The following is a 24,037-nucleotide window of genomic DNA, read 5'->3' as shown; positions in this document are numbered from 1 at the left end:
GAAAACCATGTTGTGATTCTTTGCTTGACTCTCTCCCTGCCTCCTCCCTTCCTTTTTTTGGCCATGCCACGGGATCTTATTTCCCCAACCAAGGATCAAAACTGTGCTCTCTGCAGTGGAAGTGTGGCACCCTAACCACTGGACCGTCAGGGAATTCCCACCTCCTTTTCTGATACGAGCGTCTCTCCTCTCCGCAGCCAGTGAGGGCACAGTTTCTCAAGAGAACTCTCAAAGCTGACTCCCCACCCCTACCTCAAAGCCCCACTGCTGGCAAACTGGAGTCACCAAGTCCTGTGACCTTCAGGAAAACACAGGCTTTGTTAACTCCACTCGCAGGGATACACCCAACAGAAGTGAGTGCTTTCTTGCACCAAAAGATGTGCAAGAATGTTGGCAGCGACTTTCTTCACGTGAGTCAAAAATTGGGAGACACCTGAATGTCCATCAATAGGACAATGAATAAATTGTCATATATTCCTATAATGGAATGCCACTGACAAGAAGAAACTACTGTACTGCCTCACAGAACAACATAGAAGGTTCTTGCCAACAAGAATGAGGACCCGATTAAGGCAGGCACAGAAGTGCATAGTGTATGATTCTACTTGTATGAGGTTCTAGAACAGGTAAAACTAACCTAGAGTGGGAGAGGTCAGAATAGTGGTTACCTGGGGTATTGACTGGGAAGGGGTATGAGGAACCTTCTAGGGTGTTGGAAATATTCTCTATTTTGATCTGAGTAGTGGTTACATAGGAGTAGATGTGTGAACATGTGTGTGAGTGAACATTCATCAAGCTGTACATTTAAGAGTTATGTGCTTTACTGTGTGTAAACTCAATTTAAACAAATGAATTTAGGGTCATCTGAGCCTCTAAAGGAAAACTGATGAAAGTTACTCAAGCCCTAAGGAGGTGATTTGGGCAATAACACAGGCGAATTATCTAACTTCTGGGCTATGGAGGCATAAGGAATGATGGAAGATGGTCAAAGTATTCCTTTGGCAACTGCCTTCCACACTTCGGCTGTGGTCTGGAAGCCTCATCTGTGCCTTTGATACAGGGGAGGGCTGTCAATCAAGTTCCTAGGGTCCCTGACACCTCGTTGCTTGGGCTCTTTTGTGAAGGAGCATCATTGTCTACAGCACAAGACTCCAACCTCTGGGATCTAATGCCTGATGATCTGAGGTGGAGCTTATGTAATAATAATAGAAATAAAGTTCACAATAAATGTATGTGTTTAAATTGTTCTGAAAGCACTCCTTGCCTCCACCCTGGTCCATGGAAAAATTGTCTTCCATGAAATCGGTCCCTGGTGCCAAAAAGGTTGGGAACTGCTGCTCTACAGCCCTCTCTGTGGATTCAGTCCAGAGACTGTGGGCTGCTCCAGGGCCAGGACCTGGTCTATGCATCCCTGTTGCTTCAGACCCTGACACATCTTAGGCTTTCAGGGTACCACTGCCAAGTGGATGCCCAAATCCATTGCCTCCAATCACCTACGGCATTATTAAATTCTTCCCAGCTGGAACTGACCACTGAGCTCAAAGCCAAAGATGTGCTTTTTGATACGTGGTTATTCAGGTGATCTTTCCTGAAAGAACTGGCATCCACGTAAGCTACAGGCATCCCTGACATGCTTCCATCCAGGACGGTTCCAGTTCTGCTAGAAAAGTCCTCCAGTTCTCTAACCAAGTTTTCCAGAAGCATCCACTCTGGGCAAAGAGGCTGTGCCTCTACCGCAGGTGACTGGAGTTCTCAGCAGTGTTGATGGCAGTCTCTCTGGGTTTGGTCTTCCCTTAGATGAAGGTTGGAAAGGCTGGGTTGTTTGGTTCCTTGAAGAGATTCCTGTGCCATCCAAATACGTAGCCATTAGCCACATGTAGCTCTTCTATTTAAATTAAAAATAAATAAAACTTAAAATCCAGGAAGGGGCTTCCCTGGCAGTCCAGTGGTGAAGTCCCCACACTTCCACTGCAGGAGACATGGGGCTGATCCCAGGGTTTGATCCCTGGTCAGGGAACTAAGATCCCATATGCCAAGGGATGGGATCAAAATTTTTTTTCCAGGAAATTCTCTGGTTGTCTAGTGGTTAGGACTCCATGTTTTCACTGTCAAGGGTGTGGGTTCAATCCCTGGTTGAGGAACTAAGACCCTGCAACTGCATGGCATGGCCAATAAATAAATAAGCACATTTCGAAAAATACATTTTCTTCCCAGCCTCCAACCCTCAGGCTACTGGTTATCAGCTTGTGGGAGCTAGAACCTCTCTGACATCTTTTTTTCCCACTTAATTTACCTTGGATCTTGTTCAGACTGGTACATACAGTTTTCACAGCAGTGTATTATCCCACTCTATGGATGTGCCATAATTTATTTAACAAGTGCCTGTGATGGACATTTAGGTTGCTTGGTTTTAGAAAAGGCAGAGGAACCAGAGACCAAATTGCCAACATCCGCTGGATCATTGAAAAAGGAAGAGAGTTCCAGAAAAACATCAATTTCTGCTTTATTGACCATGCCAAAGCCTTTGACTGTGTGGATCACAATAAACTGTGGAAAATTCTGAAAGAGATGGGAATACCAGACCACCTGACCTGCCTCTTGAGAAATTTGTATGCAGGTCAGGAAGCAACAGCTAGAACTGGACATGGAACAACAGACTGGTTCCAAATAGGAAAAGGAGTACATCAAGGCTGTATCTTGTCACCCTGCTTATTTAACTTCTATGCAGAGTACTTCATGAGAAACGCTGGGCTGGAAGATGCACAAGCTGGAATCAAGATTGCCGGGAGAAATACCAATAACCTCAGATATGCAGATGACACCACCCTTATGGCAGAAAGTGAAGAGGAACTAAAAAGCCTCTTGATGAAGGTGAAAGAGGAGACTGAAAAAGTTGGCTTAAAGCTCAACATTCAGAAAACTAAGATCATGGCATCCTATCCCATCACTTCATGGGAAATAGATAGGGAAACAGTGGAAACAGCGGCAGACTTTATTTTGGGGGGCTCCAAAATCACTGCAGATGGTGACTGCAGCCATGAAATTAAAAGACGCTTCCTCCTTGGAAGGAAAGTTATGACCAACCTAGATAGCATATTCAAAAGCAGAGACATTACTTTGCCAACAAATGTCCGTCTAGTCAAGGCTATGGTTTTTCCAGTGGTCATGTATGGATGTGAGAGTTGGACTGTGAAGAAAGCTGAGTGCCAGAGAATTGATGCTTTTGAACTGTGGTGTTGGAGAAGACTCTTGAGAATCCCTTGGACTGCAAGGAGATCCAACCAGTCCATTCTGAAGATCAGCCCTGGGATTTCTTTGGAAGGAATGATGCTAAAGCTGAAACTCCAGTACTTTGGCCACCTCATGCAAAGAGTTGACTCATTGGAAAAGACTCTGATGCTGGGAGGGATTGGGGGCAGGAGGAGAAGGGGACGACAGAGGATGAGATGGCTGGATGGCATCACTGACTCGATGGACATGAGTCTGAGTGAACTCCGGGAGTTGGTGATGAACAGGGAGGCCTGGTGTGCTGCGATTCGTGGGGTTGCAAAGAGTCGGACACGACTAAGAGACTGAACTGAACTGAACTGAATCTTCTTCTACTACAAACTATGTTGTGATGAACAAATATTGTTGTATCTGAACCTTTGTGAGTGTACAAATGTATCCTTAGAATAGATGTCTAGGGAGGGAAGTGCTTGTTCAACGGCCATGTGCGTTTTAAATTTTAATGTTGTATATGAGTGTGTGTGTTCAGTCGCTTCAGTTGTGTTCAACTCCTTGTGACCCCTTGGATTGTATAGCCCACCAGACTTCTCTGTCCATGGGATTTTTCCCGGCAAGAATACTGGAGTGGGTTGCCAATTCCTTCCTCCAGGGGATCTTCCTGACCCTGGGATCAAATCCATGTCTCCTGTGTCTCCTGCATTGCAAGCAGATTCTTTACCACTGAGCCACTGGGGAAGCCCCAGTACTATATATATGTATATGTACATATATTTAATCTTTAATATATTGAGTGCCTTTCATTTGGTATATAATGTAATATATATTTCTGTATTGCCCCCCTGAAGTGGTCTTTTCCCCACCCCCTTAGCAATGCTGTTATCAGGCGTACAGGTTTCCTGCAGAATAACAGCGGCTCCTCTTGCCAGGCGGCTCCATTGCCTCCGCACAACCCACCCCACCCACCTTTCCTTCTTCTCACTCCTTTTTTATTTTTCTCTTTTTTTCTCACTGCTTGCTGCCAGACGTGGTTGGCATTTACCCCAGCATTCACCCACCCCCCAGGCACCGGCCTAAAGGTTTTTACTTCAGTGACTCACACCTCGTGGACTCTTTGCCACACTCTCGTGAGGCAGCTACTATTATTACTCCCATTTTCCAGATGAGAGGCCTGAGACTTAGAGATCACTAACTTGTGCATGGTCACCTAGCTGGTTAGTAGCAGAGCTGGGGTGTAACCCCTGGACGGTCTCACTTCAAAGTTGGTGCTTCTTGGGAACTAAATGCTCCCCCACACCCCTCCCCTGACACCATGGGCTCCCCTCCACGTGTGGGTAGACAACCGCCTCTCTCCAGTGCCTTTGCCTCTGTGCCCGTGAGCCCTCCAGCCCCGCTCACTCCCTCCTTCCCGGGGTCAAGGCACACAGCTCTCCCTGTGGCCCTTCCTCCTTCACCAGGAAACAGTGCCCGGTTTCCTGCATCCTTGGCCTTGGGACTGTCGCACCTGACCAGCTGGGTCCTCCCAGGCCCCCAGGTGATCACCTTGGCCCACTGGGGGGCCAGGGAGGGAGAAAGCAACGGCTTCCGTCACCTGACCCCGCTCAGCCAATTCACGAAGACAAGATGTCAAGTTAATGAGCCTGTGGGCCTCTAATTAGCTGTCAATTACCTCAAATTAATCAACTCCTCGCCTAATTAAGCATTATCGGCAGGTGGGCACAAAGCAGACCATTGTGTGGGAGCCCTGAGAAAGGCCCGGCTGGCAAACTTGGTTAGGATCAGCACGGTGCACCGCGCCCGCCCCCCCACCGCGCAGCACGGGGGCCCTCTGCCCACCGCTGCCCCCCGGCACCGAGGCCCTGGGCACCTCCTGGGCTGCGGGGTGGACCACGCATCGTGAGAGGGAGGTGCGGAGCCTGGAGGCCGGAGGGATGTCTGTGGGGACGTGGGGCAGCAGGAGCCATGTGACCGGGCAGGGGAAGGCCACGGCAAAGGGAGAGTGACTAGCTCCCGGCGTTCGCTGGAGCCAGGGCAAGGGCTGGGCCCAGAGCTGGGCAGACTGCAGGCCTGGTCAGGCCCGGAGTTCAGGCCTGGGTGGGCGGGCAGCTCCACTTCCGAAAATCCCGGCCCTGCCCCTCTGGGCTCTGTGACCCCAGGAAGTGACTTTGCTTCGGTGAGCCACAGTTTCCATCACTGAGAAAAAAAAAGAGAGAATAACTTTGTTAGATCTTCTCGGGCCTCTGTGAGGATTAAATGAGATTGTGCTGGTGAAGCACCTGCCAGGCAGTCAGCGCTCGGTGGGTTCAGTAGTAGTGACAGTGGAGGTGGGTGAACCACTCAAGCTACGTACTGTGTCCCCAGATTCTGAGCCCCCAGGCTGCAGTGCACCCGATACATGTGAAGCCGCTGCCGAGGACACGCTGGGGCCTGGACGTTGGGATGTCCTGGCCACCTGCTCTCCACCATCTCCCAGCGCCTTTGAGGGTGGGGGCCATATGGAGCTCAGCTGAGGTGACAAGTGTCTGACTAGTGGCCAGGAAACAGAGAGCATGCGTACGGACCCATCTCCCCTTGGGTCTTGGGGCTGCAAGCCCAGAGAAGAGGGTGTCTCTGTGCAGCCCCCAGGCACCGAACTCGTGCCCTGACCATGGTCCTGGAGGCCGAACTGGTACCCACTTTGCTTATACAGGGCAGGGTGAGACTGGGAGCTGGCTGGGTAGATTGCTACACCCACTGAGGGTCAAATGCCACCACACCCATGCCAGTTTTGTCCCCTTCCCCACTCCAACCATTTCTTGTCATCACCCCACCAAATTTCTCATCTGCTGTTGTTCTGTTGCTAGTCTCGTCCAGCTCTCTGTGACCGCAAGGACTGCAGCACGCCAGGCTCCTCTGTCCTTCACTGTCTCCCAGAGTTTGCTCATGTTCATGTCCATTGAGTCAGTGATGCTATCTAACCATCTCATCTTCTGCCGCCCTCTTCTCCTTTTGCCTTCAATCTTTCTGGCACAGGACACCCTCTCCCTGCTTCCTGGGGCAATGGCCATCCTCAGTCTCGCCTGAAAAGCTTGGAGATATCTTTCCCCTCCCCGTTTAAATCACTCAGTCATTTAGCAAACATTTATTGTGCCTACTAATTAAAGCTCGCCGTGTAAAGGGGAAATGGTTGGATAAACACAAATCGTTAATGCATGCACTAGAGATGTGAGGAACAGAAGGGAGCAAGGATTGATTATGTACCTAATGTAATGCTGGCAGACGTGGCACAACCGGACGTGGATGCCGGTGCTTCTGACTGCTGTCCACCAGGAGAGATCAGGTCTGTGCCCAGGGTTGGGAGTGGGGGTGGGGGGAGGCAGGTGGATGCCATCTTCCTCTGGCCTGGGCAGGTGAGGCCTTCCAGATGAAGGGAAGCTGGAGCTGAAGCTTGAACAAGGCGATGTATTTCAGATGAGGGGAATAGCATATGTAAAAGCCCAGAGGCGTGCAAAGGACATGGAGAGTTCAGCAAACAGAGGAGACCTCCTGAGTACTCCAGACCTGCAGCAGACGCTCCAAGGGCACAGTGAGGAAGAGCAGGATCTCAGAGGGCCTTCAAATAGGGCCTTTCTAGTAGCGATTTGAAGACTTACCTAAACTTTGACCCCTCCTAAGAAAGAAAGAAAGAAGGTGAGGTCGCTCAGTCGTGTCCAACTCTTTGTGACCCCATGGACTGTAGCCTGTCAGGTTCCTCCATCCATGGGGTTTTCCAGGCAAGAATACTGGAGTGGGTTGCCAGTTTCTTCTCTGGGGGATCTCCCTGATCCAGGGAACCAACCCGGGTATCCCGCACTGTAGGCAGAGCTGTCTGAGCCACCAGGGAAGCCCCTGATCCCTCCTAGAGGAGCTGAATTGTGCAGGGATCGAATCCATAACTGAACCAAATGAAGCTGCTTGTGTGCCTCCAGAAGCAAACGGAAGCATCAGGGGAGTGGACCTTCCCCAAATCAGCGAAAACACACTACTCTGTGGTCTGCTTCCTGGGAGAAAGGCCGGCTTCTCTCCCTTCTGTGTTCCAAAGCACCCAGAGGGGAGCAAGCACCCAGCCAGGCTTATGAATTACTGCAGAAAGTTATTCATTTCTCCCTATGACATACTGACATGTGCATGGATGCAGGGACTTGCATTAAGCCCAGACATATTTATCCCTCTGGAAAAATGTTCCATCTGGCGTGAGTGGAGGAGATATAAGTTTGGGAGGTAAAGGGCAGCCATGGGACTTAGACAGCCAGGCTGCAGGGAGGAAGAGGAAGCAGCAGTGCGCGGGAGAAGCCGAGGTTCCCATCTCTCTGGGGCCCATCCCACCCCAGATCCCACAAGGCCCTGTACATCCTTGTGGTTCCTTCTAATTTAAGCAAGTTCGAGTATCTGTTCCTGCATCCCATCTAGAGTCCCCCACCCCAAAGCACCCTGACATATCTGGCCCAGAACAACCAGAGAAGCCCCAGCCCCCAGGTGGAAAGGCATTTTACAGACCAGCCAAGGCAATGGTTCTGATGGAGTCACAGGGGCACCCAACTCCAGGGACACCCCACAGCGTCCAGCTGGCAGATGGCTTTATTCCATAAACAGTGCAGGAGCCCAGCATGTGACAGAGACAATGCATATATTATACCCACGTGTACTGTTATGTTTAATGTTTTGTTGTTGTTTAGTCGCTAAGTTGTGTCCGACGCTTTTGCGACCCCATGGATTGTAGCCCACCAGGCTCCTCTGTCCATGAGATTTCCCAGGTAAGAATACTGGAGTGGGCGGCCATTTCCTTCTCCAGGGGATCTTCCAGGGATTGAACCCAGGGCTCCTGCCTTGGCAGGTGGCATTTATGTTTATGTTTATCAAGCTAGATAAAAATAAATGAACACAAAAGTGTATAGAATAAAATGTACGCTTCCCTCACACCCCTCTTCTCCAGTCCTCTGATTCCCTTCCCCACAATCAACTGCAGCCAGTTTTTCCATTACCCTTCCAGAAATTAAGATAGTTATATATACTTTTCTTATATATAAGATAGAAAGTGTTCCACTGCCTGAATGCGTACTTTAATTTTTTCCTTTTTAAAGTTACACAAAATCATCACAGCCAAGAGGAGGCTATGGAGACATGAAGATTAGATGTCCTGTGACCTTCTGGGACAGAAAAAAGGACACATAGTGAAAACTAAGGACTATGAATAAACACAGGCTTTAGCTGGTAAAGTATCGATCTTGGCTCGCTATCAGGTTTACCATTCTAGAGCGTTCCCTAGTGGCCCGGCGGTTAGGTTCAGAGCTAGTGCACGTGTGCTCAGCTGTGAGGTCAGGGCCAGGCTCGGTCTCTGGTCTGGGAACTGAGATCCCACAGGCCGTGCAGAGCGGCAAGAAAGAAAGAAAAAAAAAAAAAATATATATATATATATATAGTATCATTTGATCAGTCGTGTCCAACTCTTTGAGACTCCATGGATTGTAGCCCACCAGGCACCTCTGTCCATGGAATTCTCCAGACAAGAATACTGGAGTGGGTTGCCATGTCCTTCGCCTATATATATATATATATATATATATATATATATATATAGAAAGAGAAGGCAATGGCACCCCACTCCAGTACTCTTGCCTGGAAAATCCCATGGACAGAGGAGCCTGGTGGGCTGCAGTCCATGGGGTTGCTGAGAGTCAGACACGACTGAAGCGACTTCACTTTCACTTTTCACTTTCATGCATTGGAGAAGGAAATGGCAACCCACTCCAGTATTCTTGCCTGGAGAATCCCAGGGACAGGGGAGCCTGGTGGGCTGCAGTCCATGGGGTCGCTAAGAGTCAGACATGACTGAAGCGACTTCACTTTCACTTTTCACTTTCATGCATTGGAGAAGAAAATGGCAACCCACTCCAGTGTTCTTGCCTGGAGAATCCCAGGGACAGGGGAGCCTGGTGGGCTGCCGTCTATGGGGTCGCACAGAGTCGGACACGACTGAAGCAACTTAGCAGCAGCAACATACTATTAAAGAAAATTAATCAATAATTAATAACCTTCTAAGACATAAGCACCAGGTCCAGATGAATTATAGTGAATTCTACCTAACATTTGAGGGAAATTATACCAACTCACTACAGTCTCTTTCAGAAGATAGAAGAAAAGTGAATTTAAGCAACTTAGCAGCTTCAGTCGTGTCCGACTCTGTGCGACCCCATAGACGGCAGCCCACCAGGCTCCTCCATCCACAGGATTCTCTAGGCAAGAATACTGGAGTGGGTTGCCATTTCCTTCTCCAAAATATACATATAAGTATATATATATATACACACACACACTATACTAATGCCAGATGTTGATAATGTGGGAATTTTGGGTATGGGGTTTATAAAAACTCTGTACAATCTTCACAACTTCTCTGCATGCTTAAAACTGTTTTAAAAAAATGTTCATTTTAAAATCATTTTCAAACATACAGATGTTGAGATTAATAAAGTATCACTTCATGTAAAAGCCTTACTGACTGCCTAACAGTGCTGGGTCATGACGTAGGTTTCTCAGTCAGACAAATACAAGCACTTCCCGGAGGGAGAATGTCAGTTGTTTTACGTTTCCAAAGGCCTGTGCCCCTGAAAGGGCAGAACCACCATCCCCTAATGGCACCCTGTCAGTTTACCACGGGGAAACGGAGGCTAGAGAAGGGGTGACTGGTGGCCCGTCACAGACTACCATCTCAAGCCCCACCCACGCCGGCACCGGGCTGGGTGGCACTCCGCTGCCCACCCTGGGTCAGCAGTGGGGTCAGACGTCCTCATGGGAGGTCATTTCATTTTAACAGGCTGACTCACAAGCTGAAGGAAAGACACTCTAACGATAGGTGTCATGCACTGGTTAGCAGAGGAAGCTTCTTAGGACCCTTGGCATCCCTCCCCTTGCTGCCTTCGAGGAAGGCGGACTGGACGCGGGGTTCCCGGGGACACTGTGACCGCAGCCGTGCCTCGCGGGCCGGTGCCCTTCCCGGAGGGCTATCCGCGCCTTCACCGCTAGAGGGAGCCGCGAGCGGCCCCCACGGCGCCCGGCAGCCCTCCCCGGGCCCGGGCCGCCGCCGCCCAGGCTCGGCCAGCAGGCAAGGCACCTGGTCCAGTCCTGCGGCATCAGGCCCTCTGCCGCCCCGACCCGGGGAAGTACCCAGCACCCTGAACCTCGCTGTGGGACCCACTCTCAGACCCACCCCCCCCAGCCCCGCCTCTGAAAACCCTCCCGTGCTCAGTTCAGTTCAGTCGCTCAGTCGTGTCCGACTATTTGCGACCCCATGGACTGCAGCGCGTCAGGCCTCCCTGTCTCTCACCAACTCGCAGAGCTTGCTCAAACTCATGTCCATCCAGTCGGTGATGCCATCCAACCATTTCAAGCTCTGTCGTCCCCTTCTCCTCCTGCCCTCAATCTTTCCCAGCATCAGGGTCTTTTCCAATGAGTCAGCTCTTCGCATCTGGTGGCCAAAGTTTCAGCTTCAGCAAGACTGATCTCCTTTAAGATGGACTGGTTGGATCTCCTTGCAGTCCAAACGACTCTCAAGAACCTTCTCCGACACCACAGTTCAAAAGCATCAATTCTTTGGCTTCTCTGGTGCTACTGTTCTCATTTTATAAGTTAGGACCCAGAGAGAGTAACAGTCCTGCCCAGGGGCACCCAGCTAATGTTTGTCAGAACCAGATTCCAAGGGGGTCTGGCCCTGACCTCCATGCCTCAGGAGTTCCCCCCCAAAGGGTTGCAAGCATTCTCACTGTCTCCTTCTATCCCGATGGGGAAACCAAGGCGCAGGGCAGTGCTAGGTAGGGTGTGTTAATATACACTGTGTGTGTGGGTGGCCTGGCCTGTCAAGGGTAGACAGGAGGCTGAGGCTGGGAGGCCAGCCCCCTGACAGATGATCACCGCAGGAGAGCCTGTGGAGGGCTGAGGGTGCCAGCCTGCCTGGGTGGGGGGCGATGCTGGTGACTCGCTCCTGTGGATCGGTGACAGCTGCGGCCTCGGGTGGGAGGCCAGAGGCCCCACATGCTAATAACTTTCACTCACTGCCTGAGGGCTAATCCCATTACTGTCCTGGACCCCCTGGGACCACCCTCCCTAATCCCCTGCCTCCCTCTGGGAATGGTCCAAGGCCCTACCATGGGCCCTTGCCAACCTCAGTCACATGCAGACCTCGGGCCCTGTCCATCACCTGTGCCCACCCATGCCCAGTTCCCATGGAGGTCCACCCTTCTCCACCTGCCTCTCCTGCCAGCCCTGTCCCTGCCTGACGGTCCCGAAGCCACCTGCCCAACATGGCCTCCAGCTGGGCTCCAGGTTTTGCGCTCCCTCCTCGCCCTTTCCAAGCAGGCTTCTGTTTTAGTTTCTCATCAGGTTGAGAGCCTGGGTCCACAGTGTTTTCACCTGTCAGGTGGAGACAGTAGCGCCCACTTCATCCTGTTGTTCTGACGATATGGTGGGGTGCCATACAGCAAGTGTTTCATTTACCGCGGTTCCTGGCACAAGGGACACCGCAGTGTCAGTTGCTGATGTAATTAACATCAGTGGGATGGATATGTCAGCTACGCAAGGGGAGTGGATGTGTTCTGTCATCGGAAGCAAGCTCCATGGCCTGGAGGCAGTTGTTAGAGGGAGGTCAATATGACCCAAGTCCTAGTCCTTGCACTAGCGATAGGAGCCGCTGTGTACACTGGGTATTAGGCTCTTTCTTTTCCTCTGCACCAAGTTAAACCTCTGCACCCCTTCATGAGGCAGGCACTAGCCATACCTCCACTTTGCAGGTTGGAAACTGAAGTTAAGAAACAGCTGGGAATTCCCTGGCAGTCCAGTGGTTAGGACTCTGCGCTTTCATTGCCAAGGGCCCAGGTTGGTTCCCTGGTTGAGGAACTAAGATCCCACAAGCCTCGTGTGTGTGTTAGTCAGTCGTGTCTGACTCTTGGCAACCCCATCCGTGGATTGTAGCCCACCAGGCTCCTCTGTCCATGAAATTCTCCAGGCAAGAATACTGGAGTGGGTTGCCAGTTCCTGCCTCAAGGGATGGACCAAAAAAACAAAAGAGGCAGTTATGAAGTGGTGGAGCTGGAATCAAACACAGGTCTGACTCCATTCTCTGCAGCATTCTACTGCTTCTCAAGACCCTCTTCTAATGAGAGCTGATGTTAGAGAGATGCCCAGCCCCCAAAAAAGTAGTGGGCTTCCCTTTTGCCAGAAACACTGAAGGTGATGCTGAGGGCCAACCAGTCAGGAACCCTGAGGTTCCATGACAGGCCCCAGTCCCTGCAGTGTTCCCAGCCACCCGTTTCCAGGCCAGGTCAAGCCAGGTCCCCCCCCAGCCCTTGGTCCTCAGCCTCCCACTTCCCTACCTTCTGCTGCTCCTCATTTACATAAATTATCTCTCCCCAATTATCTATCCAGCTGTCCCAACCGTGATCTGTGAATGAATTAAAAACGAAATATAATTTAATAATGGCTGATTAGAAGGAGATTAGTTGTTATATAAAAAGGAAAAGCCAAGAGCCAGCTAGTTGCCCTTAATCTGAGCCAATACCATCGTTATTCAGGAAAGGCTAACCTGGCTGTCATCAGGCGAGAGAGGCATGAAGACAAAGGTCAGGGGAGAGACCAGGGGAGCCCAGACCACCCTAGAGAGAAGATCAAGGCACTAGGGGCTGGGAATTTGAGCTCCAGGCAACTCCTGTTACTTCCCTGGGCCTTGCTCCATTCTTCTAAGTGGGTTTGGGTAGTTTCTGGGGTCCCTTCTTGCTCTGAAGTCTAGATGCCCTCAAATCAAGGCACTGGGATTTCCCAAGGCAGCCTCTGCCCCCACAACAGACTCTGTTCAGCCCTCACTGGCATAAAAACTGGGGGTTCTGGAGTCTGATGCCTTCTAGGAACACACAGGAGCTGGGGTTAAAGGCCAGGAGAGGACCCTGTCTAGGGTAGATGGTAGAGAAGGGGCTGGGGTTGGTTGCTTCAGGAAGGCTCCATGAAGGAGAGACTGGCTGAGACAAAGAGGGTGTCGGTGCCCAGCAGGGTCTCTGGCCCCCTTGCCCTCAGCTTAAGGACTGGATGTGTCTCTGAGATTCCCCATCATCCTTTCAGTCTCAGCTCATGAGCCCCTCCTCCAGGAAGCCTGTCCTGATCTCCCGAGCTTTGGGGTCTCCCCAGTGCTCCCATATTTGTCCATCAGAGCCCATAGCACATCTGCTTATGGGACATTATGTCCCCATTTGTGAGTTCCTTGACCAGCTTTTCATCTCTATGTCACCGTGCCAGATACACAATTGTTGCCCAACAACATCACTGACTAAATAAAGATACCTCCTCCATATCACCCTCGTGTGAGTTCTGTGCTCCCCAAACACACTGTGATTATGCCTTTAAAAATAAAGCAAATCAGAGACTTCTCTGGTGGTGAAGTGGATAAGAATCCACCTGCCAATACAGGGGACACAGGTTCCATCCCTGGTCCGGGAAGATCCCACGTGCCATGGAGCAACTAAGCCCATACGCCACCACTACAGAGCCCATGCCCTAGGGCCCGTGAGCCACAACTACCAAGCCCGTGTGCTGCAACTGCAGAAGCCCATACGTCTAGAGCCTTTGCTCCACAGCAAGAGAAGCCACTGCAATGAGAAGTATGAGAACTGCAATGAAGAGTAGCCCCTGCTCACCGCAGCTAGAGAAAGCCTGTGCAAAGCAATGACTACCCAGTGCAGCTAAAACTTTTAAAAAATAATAAAAGAAAAAAATAAAGCAAGTCACCTATGGAGAAATAATATATTAATACACAAACAGTTTTAAGGATGGATGGATAGACAGAGGGCTTGGAGTCAGACTGCCTGGATATGAATCCCAGATCCACCATTGATGACTATGTGACCTTGGGCATGTGACTAATCTCTCTGTACCTCAGTTTCCTCATCTATACAATGGATGCATTAAATATTTCCCACCTCATAGGGTTTTTATGGGATGACATGGATGAATAGAGAAAAACACGTAAAACTGGGCAGTGAGCGCTTAGTAAGTGTTCATGGTGTTACCCCTGTAGCTCAAACAGTAAAGAATCTGCCTGCAATGCAGGAGACCAGGGTTCGATCCCTGAGTTGGGAAGATCCTCTGGAGAGGAGAACGGCAACCCACTCCAGTATTCTTGCCTGGAGAGCCCCATGGACAGAGAAGCCCAGTGGACGACAGTCCGTGGGGTCACAAAGAGTCGGACACGACTGAGCGACTAACCCTTCATGGTGTTACAATGCATGTCACACTGGTTTTTGCCAGTGGTGGGATCTCTGAGGACAGGACTGGCCTTCTCATCTCTGTGGATGGTGTTGGATGGACAGACAGGCCTGCACGGGGCTAGCTCAGCAGTCCTGGCTGCTGCTTTCACACCGAAGATTCCGAGGGGGCACACACTGGCCAGGACCAACATGTTTCTCCCACCCTTGATGGGCAGTCTGTCTGCTCAGTGTCAGACCCAGAGTCCCAGCCCTTCCCAAAGAGGCTCTCAGCTTCACGGAGGAGCAACATGGCCATGAGAGGGGTCTGACCCGGGGTTCTTGTCTGGGTCACATGCCCCATGTCCTCTACATCAGAGGATGTCTGCCCGGCCTGAACTTGGCAAGGAGGCGCTCTGGGAAGACATGGGCGAGCTGACCAGGGAGAGAAGGCTGAAGAGTCCTTGGCAGCAGCTGACTCAGGGCATCAAGGAGCAGATGACAAAGAGGGCATTGTCTCCAGGGCCAGAGGCAGGCACGGTGGATGCCAGAGATCGACTTTCTCAGAACGTGAGGAGATGCAAAGTCTCTGCACGGCAAGTGTTTGCTGATTGACTAACGGCACTATTTCAGAAATTTCCAGACCTGCTCAGTTATGAACACCTTGATTCCTCCTCTGTGGGGAGGGGCCTGGGAATCTGTATATTTGACAAGACTTTAGGTAAAATCTCATGAACAGGTGATTTCCTCCCCCACCTCCTCCCCCAGGTCCAGGAGCTGCAGTGCCCTCTGGAGACAGGGGCTAACTGTGACCTCACCCTCCCCAGCACCCTTGGACAGCCCACCGAGCCCCCCACTGCACACACACACACAGCCCAGAACAACCTCCCTGGTGGGGCCCAGAACACATCCATCCATCCTGCGGCAGGCCTCCTGGGGCCAGCCTGGGCTGTGGGATAATTTGATATTCAAATCCTGGCAAAGACCTGCTTCAAATTGCTGCAAATTAAGCTGATTTTGTCCCTCCGAATGAGGGATTTGCTCCTGTGGATCAACCCTTCCCAGGACTTGATGAGGTCAGGATTAGAGCCGGAGGGCCAGGGAGAAAAGCCTGAGGTGGGAGGCTGGAGGGCTGGTTTTTGGTGAGAGTGGGGGAGGCCAGCTCCTGCATGCCTCTATCCTCAACCCCGGAGTCACAGAAGTTTCCCAGGGTCTCAGAACTCAGCTCTTTGCAGCCATGAGGGGGCCTCTGGGTCCCTGAGGGGCCAGCCTCACTGCTACTCCCGTCACCCGCCATCCTCAAGAAGAATCTAGCTCTGTACCGTTCCCAAAGTGGACCGCATCACATCTTTCCAAGCTCCTGAGACCCAGGGCCCCAACTGACTGCCCCCATATCACTGATGAGTAAATGGAGGCTCCAAGAGGTGAGCTGAGGCTTCTCTGGCCGAAGACAAGCTGGACTCAACCTCTGCCACCAACTTGCTGTGTGATCTTGAGCAAAGGGTTATTGATGGTGCGTGCACAGCGCTAGGCACAGCGGAAGCATATCAGTAAGCATCAGCTGAAGTTACAACCCACACAGCAAGCCCTGGCCAAGGCCCCGAAGCTAGGAGGTGGCAGAACAGGGACTGGGACTCCAGCCTCTCTGACCTGAAGCAGAGTCATCCCCGGCTTCTCCTGGAGGTCTGTGCCAGCTCCTGACTGAGCCCCTCCTGACAGCCCCCCTTCCTGGAAGAACCTCATTTCCATCTGCTTTATCAAGGCCTGAACTGTATATTGCAGCCATTTCCAATTGCACCATTAAAGATTTTATGCTGCAGACGTTAAAATTAAAAAGATCTATGTGCAAAGAGTCACAACGAATTTAATCAACTTGATTTAATAGAAAACAGCAAATGGAATTTATGATGTTCCAAAAGACAAGGGAATTTTTTTTTCAACCCAAAATAATAAAAAGCACTTTGTGGAAAACAGAAAGTGGGGTGGGGTGGGGGTGGGGGCTCCCCATCTGAGAGTTTATCAGAACCTAATCCGCGGGGAACAACCCCAGTCAGGGCTGTTTGCCCGCTAATCCCAGCTGCCATTAAAATATTAAAGATAAATCTAATCGTCTCTTTATCCAAAATAAGCGACTTTTGTGTGGGGAGAAAACATCTAACCCTTTGGGAGGAGAATTAGTCCTAATGCATCAAATGGAATTCGGTCCAGGCTGGGGCGAAATAGGGTTTAGAGGCAAATGAGATGGTAATAGAAATAAAACCCAGAATAACAAATTAAAAACCCTCATTTACACGAATTAAAAGGGCTCACAAAAGGGCTGGAAGCCCAGGCCTCCCGTCCTCATCCCCCAGGCCCACCACCCCTTCCCCTGGTCTCACTCCGACCCCCCCAGCTGGTCGCCCACCCACAGGCGCCCAGGAGAGGAGCTGAGGCCTGACCTCATCCTCTCGACTTGGGCCCCGTGCCTTTCTGCAGATGCCCCAGCTTCCCCCGCAGAGCCGGAGCCCAGGCTGGGATCCTGAAGCCTCTGATTGAGTTAGGCATCGTTCCACACCCCTGGCTGGGGATGGGGGTATGGTGGGGGGAATGGGGAGGGAGGTGGGGGGCAGTCTGGGGTCAGACAGAGCTGGGCCCCTGTCCCAGTGATGCCCCTCCCTACGTGAGGTCTTGGTTTAACTTCTTAAACTCCCCAGGACCCCCACCCCATTAACTCAGGGGGAAATATGGATAATGCTAGTCTCCAGCCTTCTGCAGCCCCTCTCCACGGCCTTGACCTCCTTGCTGCCCCCTGACCCAGCTCCCCTGGATTCAACAAGGTGATGTCGGAACAGCCCTCACCTCTGACCCAAGGTGACCACTCAGTAGTAAACTCTTGTCAAACCCTCCTTCAAGGCTCCCAAGGCAGCTTGGCCACCTCCCTGGGGAGGTCAGGCCTGTGCCCCAGTCCTCCATGGGGAGGAAAGCTCAGCAGTGGGTCAGCCTGGAAGGCAGCAGGGTAGCCAGCAGCCAGTATGAAGAACTAACTGGGGTCACCCCTGAGCTGTCGCTCGGGAGGGCAGAGGCCACGCCGGATCTACAAGCTTCTCACTCAACAGCTCTCTGTCCCCTAGGTGGCCCCAGGGTTGACCCGTGGTTCCTCCATCATGGTGGGATTTGGGGGCTCTGACACGTGCCTCGCCCCACCTGGGACCCCCCTCCCCACCCTTGGGTCCAGGTCTGAATTCCCCACTTAAAAATCATACTTTCTGCCTTCGTGGCAGGATGCTTATCAAAGGAGAAAACTCAAATAAAAAGAAAAGAATAAAAAACAAAGGAGACACACTCAAATAAAAAGAAAAGAAGAAGAAGAAAAAAAAAGGCAACACACTCAAATAAAAAAGAAAAGAAGAAAAAAAAAAAGGAGACACACTCCCCTCTGGGGGGCTCTAGGGCCCCTGTGTGAGCCATCACAGACTTGATGGGTACAGACAAGTATGACAGCCCCCTTTCTGGGAGCTTCTTTGGACTGCAGAGCGGAAAAGGTGAGGAGGGGCTCTTGTGCCTGAGGCATCCCCTACACACACACAGGAGGCCGGAACACATCTCTGACCTGCCCAGCCTTCTTAACAAATCCACTTGAACAGGAAACTCATGTTGACAGCATTTTATTACAGGATATTAAGTAGAATTGGATTGTGGGGCTAACCCTTTTGCTGGCTGACTTTCTGTGTTGTGTTGGCCTCCTCTCCTCTGCACCCACCGCAGTCCCTCCACCCTCTGGGGAGTCCTGGGACGGGGGCTGGGGGGGGGGGTCTCTCTTTCTACTTTCTTCGACACATACCCACCTCCACCCTTGGACTATGCCAAGTGGTGATTCTGAGCAATTGGAACAGACTGGAAGATATTTCTGGCCATGTGGGAGTGGGTGACCTTCTCCCCAGGATGACTGAGTGGAAACATGAGGAGGTGCAGGGTGGGATGGAATTTTTCCAGAGAGGTGTCCTAAAGCCTGAGGTCTGATGGACAAATATTGGGGAAAGACGGAAACAGGTACAGGACTCGGGGGAGGGGGGCCGTTGCTGGAACCCGTCGTAACACCCAGGGAAGGCGATGGGTTCTCAGAATAATACACAGTTCGGGGCTAACAGCTAGTGGACTTCCCTGGTAGTCTGGTGGTTCAGAATCCACCTGTCAATGCAGGAGACAGGGGTTTGATCCTTGGTCCAGAAACTAAGATCCCACATGCCGAGGGGCATCTGAGCCCGTGCGCCACAACTACTGAGCCCAGTACTGTGGAGCCCGTGCTTCACAACAAGAGAAGCCACTGCAGTGAGAAGCCTGCCCACCGCAGCTAGAGAGTAGCCCCCGGCTCGCCTCAACCGGAGAAAGCCTGCGTGCAGCAATGAAGACCCAGCACAGCCAGTAAATAAATTAGAAAACAGCACCATTATACAAGGTTGTTGTAAGGATTAGAAGTAAATACAACATTTGTGAGTGGCTACCATGTACTGGGCACCATGGCAAAGGGTTTATGCATGTTCTCTCATTTCCTCATAACCCTACAAAATGGATTCTTTACTTATCCCCATTTTGCAAAAGAGGAAACTGAGGCTCCCAGAGGTCTCATAAATGCCTGAGACGGTACAGCTTGAGAGTGCTGAAGCCAGGGTCTGACCCCAGCCATCTGACTTCAGAACTGTGCTTTCAGCCATTGTACGTAACAGCTCACATCAGTTGCGGTACTAGCCACTTACAACAAAATAGCCAACGTGTGGATTTTGGTGCCAGATGGCTGCTCAGATAATGTAGGTGTTTGTCCACGATTCTTCCTTCCCTCTCTACCCTTGTCAGGGCTTCCCTGGTTGGGGGAGATCATGGTCCCACTCCATTGCCTTTGGTCTTGACTATGTGACCAACTTCAGCCAATGGGGTGTTAGCCAATATGATGCAAGAAGAGGCTTTGAATGGCTTTGTGTGGTTTGGCTGCCTCTGCTCATCCTGAACTCTGCTAGAAGAGCATGTAGCCACAGTCCCAGAAGGATATGCATAAAACAGACCTGGAACCAACCCACAGTTCACAGCCAAGCCTAGTTGTGCCTGGACCCCAGGACCCAGAGCAAACGATACGCCATCTGAGTTGTTATTACACCTTATTTGTAGAAGCCATGGAGCTGCCCTGCTCTGATCCCCCTTCAATAAAGAACTTGCTGTTGAGGGGTGGAGCGTGGTTAGCAGAGAGTCACCAGCTGTAGCCTTTTTCAGATCTACTGCAGTGGTGCTTTTTTCTTCCTGCCAGCTTTATTGAGATATAATTGACACATAACTCTGTGAGTTTAAGGTGTATAGCATGTTAATTCAATACATTTATAATCTGCAAAATGATTACCACCATAGCATTCACTGCCACCTCCATCCCACAACATGGTTACCAGTTATTTTTTTGTGATGAGAGTTTTTAAGATCTACTCTCTTAGTAACATTCAGGTACATGATCCAGAAATACTAGTTATAATCACTCACTGCCGTGTTTGAGTGACTGGGCGTGATGAGCATAGGTCCTAGGGTCTAACCATTTCTGCCCAACTCAAGGCTCCTTTAAGGGGCAGTCTTTGCTCTGGAGCTCCCTGTTAGATTGTCTGAGACTTTGTCAGATCTTCACTCTGGTTTGAGACTCTTCCTGTCCAGTCCTGCTCCCTCTCTCCTTTACCTTTCACAAGTGTTACCCTCACCTCCATCCCCAGTAAACCATTGCATTCCTAACCCAGTCTCGGTGTCTGTTTTCTTGGAGTAATTGAACTGACATAGCCTTATTGCCACAAGACTTAATTCACCTGGGTTCAAATACTGACTACACAATTCACTAGCTGCCTGACCATAACCATACGATGACTCAGTTTCCTTATCGGTAAAAAAAAAAAAAAGAAATACCCATCTCCTAGCTTTTTTCTGAGTATTGCTAAGATAATCCATGTACAGTGCTGAGCACTCGATAAATGTTAACGGAGATCGCCAGAGGTAGTTGTAAATCTCAATAAATAAATGCTAGCTATCTATGAATGATGCACAGTAAAATATCAGGTCAACAGATATAAATCTAGGGCAGATCTTAAAAGACTGAAGAGTGAGGAAGGTGGGCAGATGAGTTGCAACTATGGACAAGTATAAAGTAGAAAAAAGAATGCAAGCTTGCAAATGAGATGATCAATATATTCTGGGCCATCATTCGTAACCAGAAAAAAGATTACCAGACTTCTGTGTGATCCTTCACCATCTTCCAAATACTTTCATGCATATTTTCCTCCAAGAGCTCTCCAAGAAAGCCAGTTCAAGCATCACCATCTCCATTTTACAGGTAAAGGAACTGAGGCACAGAGATGCTAAAAGCTCGCCCCATAGCACACAGTAAGTCCTGGAGGCAAGAGTGGAGCCATGTTTGCAGATCTACCTGCAAATAGCACGCTGGGCATCATGGGAAAGCACCAGAACAAAAAAGTAAGGGACTTCTCTGCGGCAAAGTCAGGTTGGTGCTACCTCAACCACTACAAAAGCGATTCTAGGGTTTACCACTCATGAAGGTACTTTAGAGTCCACAGACGAGGATCAAATGAACACCAGCATCTATGAGGTTGGAGAGGAGAGACAGATCCAAGAGAGGTTTTCATCTGTCAGGACTTGGAGATAAACCAGATCTCTGCTGTGATGACAAGCCCTTCAATTACCCCCCAACCCAGCTCAAAACATTTGATTTCAAATGCTTCTCTGTGGTATCAGTGAAGAATCACTTCCAGCCTCTAGTAACAGAGACCCCTCAGTGGCTTAGACACTGGTGGGTAGAGGGAGATGGAAATTTTTCTCTCTTTGTAAAAAAAGCTTGTTGGGGCAGAGCAGGGCTGATATGGAAGTTCCTCAGTCTTCAGGTACACAGACTCCTATTATTCACTCCACTTTCCTAATGTTGGCTTCCATCCTCAGGGTCACCTCACAGCCCAGAGCAACTGCTGAAGCACTAGCCATCATGTCTGTATTCCAGACAGGAAGCTGGAAGAAAGGCAGAAGAAGCAAAAAAGGTATGTACAAAACATCTTAAGATTTCTGCTCATATTTCTTTGACTACAACTTTACCAAATGGACACTTAAAGTTGAAAAAATAGGTTGAGAAATGTAGTATTTTAGCTATGGACATCACCACTCTGAATAAAATGTAATAGCAAGGCAGAGGAGAGAATATAAATTGAGTAGGCAACTATCAGTCTCAGCTATACCCATAGAAACAGATTTTATTAGGGGATCTGTCTCCAAAGTCCTGCTGCTTATAGTTCCATATTATTCATAGCTCAAATTTGACCCAAATTAGATTGTTAAGGGAAATTAAGGTTCCAAGGTAGGACTGTGTTGGGGTTAGGTCCTAAACCCACAATTTTAATAGCTTGGTTTCAGGTTTATAAACAACTCTGTCTGATTTGACCCAAAAAGGAATTTACCAGAATAATACTGAGTAGTTCAAAATTCCTCCAGGAAGTTTGGACTCTACAATCAATGCCCCAAAGCCTGTCACAGCACTGGTCTGGTGTGGAAGCCACTAAAGTTACTGCACCGCTTACTGGATCCTGAGTTGCTGGTCCTCCCACTGCTGCTGCCACCAACCCTGAGCAAGGATCTGCTGCAAACCTGTCACTCTGCAGCTCAAGTCTCATTGCAACCACATTGCTACCAGAGGAGATTCTCACACAGTTTTTGCCTCTTTGTGTCATGGGCTTTGGATTCAAAGTCCAGGGTGTTTGCTTCTGACTGGTACAGCCCAGGTCACATGGCCATGTTCTAGCTGCAAGGGAAGCTGGAAGGCAAGTATCTGGCATTTCCAGTTTTGTTGCAGAACTGGGGCTCTGTCTTCCACTAGGACTCATAAGTTGGGGATTTCTCCCCAATAGGGATCAAGTTCAGACGGTGGGCAGCCCACAAAATTGTAAATGACTATTATAGGATTTTGTAAAAGTTTCGTGTAAACCTCACAATAACTCATTTTATGCATCATAAAATTGAAGCTCAGAGAAGTGAAGTAACTTGCTCCAAGTCTTGCAATTAGTAAAAACAAAGCTGCCCACCCCAGAGGGTCAATAAGTAAGGAATCTGGAAACTTCTTTGTGGGATGAGACTTCAGTGGCACCTCTGCACTTCCACTTCTTCTCCTTCTGTGACTGGATGTAGCATTGCCATGGTTCCCTTGCTCCCACCTGCCTCGTGGGTCTCTGGCAAAGTCACCCTCAGGACATATGCCTGTTGCCTCCCTTTTGTGAGCCTCCTCCAGGCCATTTCCTCCCATTTACAATAGCTTAATATTAATGGCTTCGGTAGGCAGCTCTACTGATCACAAAGACCTGCCTGAATCTGACCCTCCCTCCCAATTCTGATCAGTAGATGGAGGCTGAATGTCTGGGCAGGGATATGCCTTTGAACCAGATCAAGATCTCATGGGAAGAGCTCTGAGCCTAATGAGGGGGCTGCTGGGACTCTAAGGATAACAGAAGCATCAGAGAGACTTCTGGACTCCAACATCTCTGAACTTTAAAAATTGCACTCTGTCTGGGAAAGCGCTTGCTGCTCTCAAATTTTTTGTTCAGTTCAGTTCAGTTCAGTCGCTCAGTCGTGTCCGACTCTTTTTGACCCCATGAATCGCAGCACACCAGGCCTCCCTGTCCATCACCAACTCCCGGAGTTCACTCAGACTCATGTCCATCGAGTCCGTGATGCCATCCAGCCATCTCATCCTCTGTTGTCCCCTTCTCCTCCTGCCCCCAATCCCTCCCAGCATCAGAGTCTTTTCCAATGAGTCAACTCTTCCCATGAGGTGGCCAAAGTACTGGAGTTTCAGCTTCAGCATCACTTCTTCCAAAGAACACCCAGGACTGATCTCCTTTAGAATGGACTGGTTGGATCTCCTTGCAGTCCAAGGGATTCTCAAGAGTCTTCTCCAACACCACAGTTCAAAAGCATCAATTCTTTGGTGCTCAGCCTTCTTCACAGTCCAACTCTCACATCCATACGTGACTACTGGAAAAACCATAGCCTTGACTAGACGGACCTTTGTTGGCAAAGTAATATCTCTGCTTTTCAATATGCTATCTAGGTTGGTCATAACTTTTCTTCCAAGGAGTAAGCGTCTTTTAATTTCATGGCTGCAATCACCATCTGCAGTGATCTTGAAGCCCCCCAAAATAAAGTCTGCCACTGTTTCCACTGTTTCCCCATCTATTTCCCATGAAGTGATGGGACCAGATGCCATGATCTTAGTTTTCTGAATGTTGAGCTTTAAGCCAACAAATTTTTTGTTAGTAATCCCCAATCCATCCCCCCTCTCTCTCCCCTTTGCCACCTTCATACCCTAAAATTGACCAATGCTTTCTCTGGCTTGGGCTGCATAGTCCACCTCCTGACTGGCTTCTTTGTTTCACAGCTGCTAGCAGCTTCTGTTCCCTTTGGGGATACCATCCAAAATCCCATGAAGTCTTGCAGGCCCAGACCCCTTCCGACAACTGAGTTCCCCTCAAAGGTTCACCTGACCTTCAGCCCTCCCTTCTAGTCTCCCTTGCCTTCTT

Source organism: Bubalus bubalis, chromosome 11 (assembly GCF_019923935.1).
Source record: "Bubalus bubalis isolate 160015118507 breed Murrah chromosome 11, NDDB_SH_1, whole genome shotgun sequence".
Lineage (NCBI taxonomy): Eukaryota > Metazoa > Chordata > Mammalia > Artiodactyla > Bovidae > Bubalus > Bubalus bubalis.
This window is presented reverse-complemented; position numbering follows the sequence as displayed.